Below are 10216 nucleotides of genomic sequence, written 5' to 3'. Positions count from 1 at the left end.
GGGGAGGGGAGGGGAGGGGAAAGGGGGGGGGGGGAGGGGAAGGGGGGGGGGGGGGGGGAAAGGGGGGAGGGGAGGGGAAGGGGAGGAGGGGAGGGGAAGGGGAGGAGTGGAGGGGAGGGGATCTGCATCCCCAAGAGAATGTGATCTAATTGGAGACTGAGGATATTGTTTATAAAAAGGTAAGTAAAGGTATGATGTGGGACCATGATCACGGCCAGTTTGGAATGATACAAAGTAGGATTCAGAGAGGAATTCCCAAGAGGAAAAGAGAACTGTGGTTTGGTGGTCAATAAGGAAGCCTTCAGACATAGAATCAAATTTCACTGGAGATTAAAGGGGCCTCAAGGGCTTTTCATGTGATTTCATTTATTTTGCAGTTAAGGAAATGAAGGTCTTGGGATTAGTGCTAAAGACTACTGCTGTTGCCTTAAGATTTTTTAAAATACTGTTGATATTATAATTTAATGTATAAGATCTTGGGCTAGAAATTAGGAAACATACACTCTATTTCTAATATTACTTCCTAATAAGATTATTTAAATTTTCTATGCCTTGGTTTCCTTTTACTTTTAATAAAAACATATTTGGGTTTTCAATTCTTCAAAAGGACATTTTAATTCTAGACAATTATTTAAATTATAAAAAACATTTGTACCCTGATCATGTTTTCCCTTTGGTTTATACTTTCTAATGCTGAAGTTATAATAGGAAAATGAAAAGACAAAAGTGCAATACAAATTTTTTAAAATGCTATTTTTCCCCTGAATTATTTTATAATACATTCCACAGTGAAAAATCCAAAATCAGTACGTATCAATAAATGTGCTGTAATCAAAAGACTCTGAAAAATAAAATGTTTCATTATCATTTTTAACCACCTCCACAACAAAACAGTAATAGCGGCAATAATTTACTGAACAACTACCATGTTGTAGGCAGTTATGCTCAGTGCTTTATATAAATTAATGCATTTAATCCTTATAATACCTTTTATGGCAGGCATATTATTTCCAGATGAGAGAAGTAAGGCTCACAGAATTTACTAGATTGCCCATGGTCACACAGCTAGTAGGTGGTGAAGTGGAGGTTTCCGGCCAAGTATCAGTGACTTCAAAGCCCGTGTATGTTCCCTCTGTTAGCTACTGTGCTTTGCTTAGCTACCATCTATTAAGACTTTATCACATTTGTTGTATTCATTTTGTAACTTTTCAATTGATTTAAAAATTTGCAAAATAAAAAATCACAGGGCCAAAAAAGACCATTCTTACACAGGTATCTTTGTTGTATTATGAGCCAAGTTTTTCTAGTGTATATATCTAGGAGCAGAATTGCTGAGTCATATGTATGTGTATGTATCTTCAACCGCAGTACTTCAGAGTGGTGAACTATTCCTAACTATGCAACATTATACACTTTCTACCAAGTTCCTATGGTTTCGTATCCTCATCAACGCTTGGTATTGGCAGTCTTTTTATTTTTGCCTAATCTAACGGAAATGAGGTAGAATCTCATTATGGTTTAATTCTCTTTGATTATTAAAGAAGTTGAGAACTCTTTTTATGACTATTGGCTATTTTTTACCTCCTCTTCTATGAAGAACCCACTTAAATTATTATGCCTATTTTTCTCAGATTGGATTGTCTTTTATAGATTTAAGAATGTATATATTCTAGATGCTAATATTCTATTAATTACATGTAGAGTGAATATTGTCTTACTGTGTGGCTGCCTTCTCTTTATGTTATCTTTTGACAAAGACAAGTACTTAATTTTACAAATCAAATATATAACTTCTGATAACAGACTGTTGTATCATAGAATAAATCTCTCAATGCCCCGCAGTTATGAAGGTACATGTGTGTGCGTGCATATATGGATATATACATATAGCTGTACACACAAACATACACACATATAAAATGTGTGTGCGTGTGCATGTGTGTGCAGGCTTTAAAGTTTTATCTTGACTCTTCACATTTAGGTGTGTATCTATCTGGAGTTCTTTGCATATGGTGTCAGATAAGCATCTAATTTCTTCTTTTATTCCCTATATGAATATCTGATTATTCTAGCACGATTTATTGAAAAGACTGTCTCTTCCCACTGCTTTGAAATGCTATCTCCATCAAAAATCAAGGCTCCCTGTATGAAGAATCTGGTAAGGGTCTGGTCTTTCAATTCTGACTCATTAGTCTATCTGTAACTGTGTCAGTATCACATTGCTTTTAAAAAATACATCTTGGGACCTAGTAAAGTGAGGCTTTCCACCTTCTTTTTCTTCAAGAGCACTTAACCCATCCTTGGCCCTTTATACATATCAATATATTTTAGAATCATCTTGTCAAGTCTCAAGAGGAAAAAAAAAATGTGTTCATTTTTCCTCCTTCTTTTTAGATCAGATTAGAAGTTGCAGTTGTTGGCTGGGTTGCTGTCTGGGATCACATTGCAGCTATAGATTGTTTCAAGGAGAACTGACATCTTTATAATGTTGAGTCCTCCAATCCAGGAAGCCACAAAGCATGTTAGGTCTTTTTTATACCTAATGCTAGCTCCTGAGAGCTAATCTACTTTTGATATGTGAATGCCAAGGCCACTTAAATTTGGTATTTCCAAGCCCTACAAAGTATAGTCTATTTTCCTCTCAACTCGTAAGATGGCAATCATAAAATAGAATGTGACATCATAGTTCCATTGTCCAGAACTGTGCTTGATCCAAGAACTGAGGAGGAGATGCAAATGATTTGTGGCTTCGAGGATATGAAAAATATCCTTCAGGTAATTGAGAACAAACATAATCTTACATTCAAAATCACAAACATGCACATAAAAGGTTTTCAAGTGGTGAAATCCCCAAATCATAATTTAGAAACAATATTTTAAAAATAATTCCTACTTGAGAATTGAGACAGAGAGAGAAGTTAGCATAGAATGAGTACCTATTAGTAAGGCTTCCTCCAGGACCTAGGGACCTTAACCAGTTCTGGATTCCTGATATGGGAATAAGCAAAGGAATTTTCAGTGCAGCAAGAAATGATTAATGGGCTTTAGGGACTGATTGATGAAGAGAAAAAGTGAAGCAGAAAAACAAACTCTGAAGTTAATAAATGGAAAGGAAAAAAATACCATCCTGAAATACTTGACCTAGGAAGATAAGGGACTGTTTATGGTAATGTAAAGGGTTACAAAGACTAGGAATTTTAAGTTGAAAAAAACAGGGATTTTTCACATATATTCCTCCATCTTCAAACTCAGAAATTATTCCCCAGGAGAAATGGAGAAAACAAATTCTTGAGAAAACTAGAAGAGAAAAGCACCAGAGAAGAGACTGTGGGAAAAAAGTATAGTGACCAGTGGGAATGGGGTAGACAGGATTTAATACATCTTTTCCATTCTCTAGTTTCTGGGATTCTATACATTAGTGTAGAGGGAATGATATTATCAGGCAACGAGAGCAACAAGAAGTGTTTTGTTCAATTTTCAAGGCGCTATTAAAAAAATACAGCCTCTAAATGGGAACTGGATTCCTGGTCTTAAAAATATACAGAGAGCGTCCTGCTCTTCTGCAGTGAGTTTATGTTCCCGTCTGTTCCCTCTGCAAGAGTCAGCAGGTGGCCTGACGGCATGGCAGGGGAGACATGCCAGGTATCATGAAATCACGAGGTTGGAATGTGGAGTTTGGATGGTGGGAGGATGGGGGTTCTGTGTTCAAAATCGCTAGAGTTAGAAAAGAATGAAAACGAAAGGAGCTTGGCCTTCCCATGGGTTTGGACAGGAGACAAACCACAAAGAAAACAGCTTCTCGCCTAGCCCACAGGCACTCATTCAAGGGGAAGCCTGGAGCATCAGCCTACAATTCCACTGCAGTATGCAGAGGATAAAAAAGAAGTATGTTATAAAGTAGGTCTTCATTTCATTTCAGGTGTATTTCCTTGGTAAATGCCACTTCCAACCAATACATTTAGTGGCTCATTTTTATAACATAACTAGCAGTACCAAATCCCTGGGGAGCTTCAGGCCTGGGATTTGATATGTACCAGAAGAGAGGATAGGTGTTCAAATCAAAGGGAGAGTATACTTATCATTTGAACAGACGTTGCTGAAACTATTCCTGTTGTACTGAGCACATTCAAAATGTATAAATTCCTTAATTTTCTTATTGTACTCAAAACCAATTGAAAAATCCCGTTATTAATTATCGCAAAAGGATTTTTGTGATTAACTTAAGAGAGCTTCTGTCTTTAATTTCAAGTGAATAAGATACATTAAAAGAAGACTGCCTACTAGTTTTGAAACATTTTCAGCTTCAGTACAGTGGTGAGAAACAAAGACTTCAACTAAAGATTTCAGGACTCTTCTTACAAAGTCCTGCTTGTATCCAGAGGTAACAGGAATTGTTCATTCATCATACTTGTTTTAACTGCAGTCAAAGGTAAACCACAAACTTGGCTCAATGGCCACACTATGTCTTATTGGTTACATAAATGTCATTTTTATCACAGATTGTAATTTAAAAAAAAAAGTATTCAATAACATTACCAGTTAATTGGGATGAAAATCTCTTTCTGTAAATGTATTTATTCTTCTAATTGTGTAGAATTTAAAAATATTGTTTAAAGCTCTCACTCCTTAGCTCTATGTTTCTCAATTCTATCATTTACAATGCCTTACTATTTCAGTCCTACGTTCCTGAAATATATCTCCAACATTTTCTTGAAAATGCCTCTACTGCCAATTAAGGATTGAAGAGCTGAAACAGAGAAGACCCGGGGTGCCACTGGCTGGGTGGGGCCAGGTGTTCCCCTGAAGGTCTGGCCATGCGGCGGCATTGTTCTGCTCTAGTCAGCTCTTTCCTCCAGAAAGCACTGGAGAGTCCTGGTCTGTTCAGAAATGCTCACTCAGCACCAAGAAAAATGGGTTCATTTCTGCTTCGAAATGAAACCAGATGATCAGATCTGGGAATCAACAGAGTAAATATTAATTCAGTATAAGAGAAAGGAGGACTTATATCACCTCCAAATAAGAAAAAAAATTTTAGGCCAACAATTAAAACTGAAGGAAAAATATTTTTAAAAAGAAAAAGGAGTGACTAATCAATTAGACTGTGAGCTCCTTAAGGGCACAAATGATAAGAACTTAATATGTATTGTTAGTTCAGTAAAAGAGTTTAAAAGGAATCAGCTTAATTAAGTGATGGGGGGCGTGGGGAATGGGGACAGCAAACCAGCATGGCATGTATGTACCTATGCAACAATCCTACAGGATGCAAGATGTGCACATGTACCCCAGAGCCCAAAGTACAATTTAAAAATATATCTATTCCCCACAGGTTTACTTAAGTCATTTTCAAATTTCAAGAGTTATTCATCTGTTTTCCTTACATGCCCTGTATCTACCATCCTTCTATCACGTGATAAACTGCTTTTGCAGATGTAGTTTCCTTCTTGTGATGACTTTCAGCTGTCAGAAACATGCCCTGGCCCTTTCATGTACCTCATCTCATGTGGTGAAGGTAGGAATCATCAGCATCATTTTCCAGGGAGGGCACTGCAAAGTTACATAACCTGCATGAGGTCACACGCAGTGAGTGATCTGATTTTAGCTCTTGCCACTGGACTCCAAGTTCTGTATTTCTTCCATCACATTCAACTGCACGTAATTTAGAACGTCTACACTTCAAGCATCCCACCCAACCCCTCCCCAACACGCTTCTCAGAAGGGGAAAGCGTACCATGGAGATTTTAATCAAAAGGTCAAGGGCACACAACTAGTGGCACAGCTAGGGCTAGAATTCAGAACTCTAGTGCTCTGCCCGTCACACCACATAATGTTCTTCCCCAGGTGTCATGTTTTGAATGTGTGCCCCCCTCAAAAATTCAAATTGAAACTTAATCCCCACTGTGGTAGTATTAAAAGGTGGGGCCTTTTAGGATTAAGTCATGGGGGTTCTGTCTCATGCATGGATTAATGCCCTTAAAAAAGAAGCTTCAGGCTGGGCGTGGTGGCTCACACGTATAATCCCAGCACTCTGGGGGCTGAGGTGGGTGGATCGCCTGAGGTCAGGAGTTCGAGACCAGCCCCCATCTCTACTAAAAATACAAAAATTAGCCAGGTGTAGTGGTGGATATCTGTAATCCCAGCTACTCAGGAGCCTGAGGCAGGAGAATCACTTGAACCCTGGAGGCAGAGGTTGCAGTGAGCTGACATAGCACCATTGCACTCCAGCCTGGGTGACAGCGTGAGACTCTGTCTCAAAAAAAGAGAAAGCTTCAGAGAAAGTTTGCACTGTTTTGTCCTTCCACGCCTTCCACCACGTAAGGACACAGTATTCCTCCTCTCTGGAGGATGCAGCAACAAGGCACCATCTTGAAAGCAGAGAGTGACCCTCATAACACACCAATGCTAATGCCTCACTCTTGAACTTCCCCATCAAGAGCTGTAAAAAAATACATTTCTGTTCTTCATAAATTAACTAGTCTGTACTATTTTGTTATAGCAGCACGAGTGAACTAAGACACTAGGTTTTTAATTTTATAACGTTCTTTCCTTCTGTAGCTATTTCTCTTGTACCGAAACATCTTTTGGGGCTATTTTCTTCAGGTCTTTTTTTTCTTCTTTCTGTCAAACAGTACTGAGTGAGTGTCGCCCCAGCAGACAAAAATGATAAAATATAAAGTCATGACACTTTGTCTCCCGGGAAGGATTCATCATCACCTCAGGGCAGCCAATCTATATTTAAATGCGAAAGTTATACGTAAGTAAAGAATAAGGAGGCGCTTCCCTTTTATTCTTAGAAAGATGATTAAAACTAAATGAACAATTATCTAAACATGACACAAATAATTAGAAAATTTTGACAATAAGGTGTAGATTTTAGATCTTTCCTCACTTCTCACGTGAGCATTTATTGCTATAAATTTCCCTCTACACAATGCTTTAAATGTGTCCCAGAGATTCTGGTATGTTGTGTCTTCATTCTCATTGGTTTCAAAGAACATCTTTATTTCTGCCTTCATTTAATTGTTTATCCAGTCATCATTTAGGAGCAAGCTGTTCAATTTCCATATACTTGAGCGGTTTTGGGTGAGTTTCTTAATCCTGAGTTCTAATTTGATTGCACTGTGGTCTGAGAGATTGTTATGGTTTCCGTTCTTTTGTATTTGCTGAGGAGTGATTCACTTTCAATTATGTGATCAATTTTACAGTAAATGCGATGTGGTGCTGAGAAGAATGTATATTCTGCAGATTTGGGGTGGAAAGTTCTGTAGATGTCTGTTAGGGCTGCTTGTTCAAGTTCTGCATTCAAGTCCTGGATATCCTTGTTGATTTTATGTCGAATATTGAAAGCGGAGTGTAAAGTCTCCCACTATTATTGTGTGGGAGTCTATGTCTCTTTGTAAGTCATTAAGAACTTGCCTTATGTATCTGGGTGCTCCTGTATTGGGTGCATATATATTGAGGATTGTTAGCTCTCCTTGTTGCATTGATCATTTTACCATTATGTAATGTTCTTCTTTGTCTCTTTTGATCTTTGTTGATTTAAAGTCTGTTTTATCAGAGACTAAGATTGCAACACCTGCTGTTTTTTAAAGTCTGGTTTAAAGTCTGTTTTATCAGAGACTAGGAATGCAACCCCTCCATTTGCTTGGTAAATCTTCTTCCATCCCTTTATTTTGAGTCTATGTGTGTCTTTGCACATGAGATGGGTCGCCAGAATACAGCAACAAAATTGAAAGAGATAGAGGAGCAAGATCAAAAAAAAATTCAAAAGCTAGCAAAAGACAAGAAATAACTAAGATCAGAGCAGAACTCAAGGAAATAGAGACACAAAAAACCCTTTAAAAAAAAAATCAATAAATCCAGGAGCTGGTTTATTGAAAAGATCAACAAAATAGACAGACCTCTAGCCAGACTAATAAAAAAGAAGAGAGAAGACCCGAATAGATGCAATAAAAAATGATAAAGGGGATATCACCACCGATTCCACAGAAATAAAAACTACCATCAGAGATTACTACAAACAACTCTATGCACATAAACCAGTAAACCTGGAAGAAATTGATAAATTCCTGGACACTTACACCCTCCCAAGACTAAACCAGGAAGAAGTTGAAACCCTGAATAGACCAATAATAAGGGCTGAAGTTGAGGCAGCAATTAATAGCCTACCACCCAAAAACAGTCCAGGTCCAGATGGGTTTACACTCAAATTCTACCAGATGTACAAAGAGGAGCTGGTACCATTCCTTCTGAAATATTCCAAACAGTACAAAATGAGGGACTTCTCCCTAACTCATTTATGAGACCAACATCATCCTGATACCAAAACCTGGCAGAGATATAACTGAAAAAGAAAACTTCAGACCAACATCCATGATGAACATTAACGCAAAACTCTTCAACAAAATACTTGCAAACTGAATGCAATCGCACATCAAAAAGCTTATCCACCATGATCAAGTAGGCTTCATCCCAGGGATGCAAGGCTGATACAACATATGCAAATCTATAAATGTAATCCATCACATAAACAGAACCAAAGACAAAAACCACATAATCATCTCAATAGATGCAGAGAAGGCCTTCAACAAAATTCAACAGCTCTTTACGCTAAAAACTCTCAATAAACTAGGTATTGACGGAACGTACCTCAAAATAATAAAAGCTATTATGACAAACCCACAGCCAGTATCATACTGAATGGGCAAAAACTGGAAGCATTCCCTTTGAAAACTGGCACTAGACAAGGATGCCCTCTTTCACCATTTCTATCAATATAGTATTGGAAGCTCTAGCCAGAGCAATCAAGCAAGAAAAAGAAATAAAGGGTATACAAGTAGCAAAACAGGAAGTCAAATTGTCTCCATTTGCAGATGACGTGACTATATATAATAAGACCCCAACATCTCAGCCCAAAAATCTCCTTAATTTGATAAGCAACTTCAGCAAAGTCTCCAGATACAAAATCAATGTGCAAAAATCACAAGCATTCCTATACACCAATAACAGACAAACAGAGAGCCAAATCATAAGCAAACTCCCATTCACAACTGCTACTAAGAGAATAAAATACCTAAGAATACAACTAACAAAGGATGCGAAGGACCTCTTCAAAGAGAACTACAAACTACTACTCAAGGAAATAAGAGAGGACAAACAGATGGAAAAATATTCCATGCTCCTGGTTAGGAAGAATCAATATCGTGAAAATGGCCATATTGCCCAAAGTAATTTATAGATTCAATGCTATCTCCTACCATTGACGTTCTTCACAGAACTGGAAAAAAACGCTTTAAACTTCATATAGAACCAAAAGAGAGCCCGCATAGCCATGACAATTCTAAGCAAAAAGAACAAAGCTGGAGACATCACGCTACCTAATTTCAAACTATACTACAAGGCTAAAGTAATCAAAACAGCATGGTACTGGTACCAAAACAGAGATACAGACCAATGGAACATAACAGAGGCCTTGGAGGCAATGCCACACATCTACAACCATCTGATCTTTGACGAGCCTGACAAAAACTAGCAATGGGGAAAGGATTCCCTGTTTGATAAATGGTGTTGGGAGAATTGGCTATCCATGTTCAGAAAGCAGAAACTGGACCCCTTCCTGACACCTTACACTAAAATTAACTCCAGATGGATTGAAGACTTAAACATAAGACCTAACACCATAAAAACCCTAGAAGAAAAAACCTAGGCAAAAACCATTCAGGACATAGGCATAGGCAAGTACTTCATGACTAAAACACCAAAAGCAATTGCAACAAAAGCCAAAATAGACAAATGGGATCTAATTAAACTTAAGAGTTTCTGCATAGCAAAAGAAACAATCATCAGGGTGAACAAGCAACCAACAGAACTGGAAAAAATATTTGCAATCTACCCATACGACAAAGGGCTAACATCCAGAATCTACAAAGAACTAAAGCAGATTTACAAGAAAAAAACAAACAAACCCATTCAAAAGTGGGCAAAGGATATGAACAGCTACTTTTCAAAAGAAGACATATATGAGGCCAACAAACATATGAAAAAATGCTCATCATTACTGGTAATTAGAGAAATGCAAATCAAAACCACATTGAGATACCATCTCACGCCAGTTAAAATGGTGATCATTAAAAAATCTGGAGACAGCAGATGCTGAAGAGGATGTGGAGAAATCGGAACACTTTTACACTGTTGGTGGGAGTGTAAATTAGTTCAACCA

At 37.8% G+C, this 10216-nt stretch overlaps 1 protein-coding gene across 2 annotated transcripts in view; it reads right to left on the bottom strand.

The window, feature by feature from the left end:
• WARS2 (tryptophanyl tRNA synthetase 2, mitochondrial) overlaps window positions 1-10216 on the bottom strand; it is a 112349-nt gene that overhangs the window by 40827 nt on the left and 61306 nt on the right. The window lies entirely within an intron of this gene.

The sequence above is a fragment of the Sapajus apella genome, unplaced genomic scaffold, assembly GCF_009761245.1.
Source record: "Sapajus apella isolate SASKATOON/1434 unplaced genomic scaffold, GSC_monkey_1.0 scaffold69, whole genome shotgun sequence".
NCBI lineage: Eukaryota > Metazoa > Chordata > Mammalia > Primates > Cebidae > Sapajus > Sapajus apella.
This window is presented reverse-complemented; position numbering and strand designations above follow the sequence as displayed.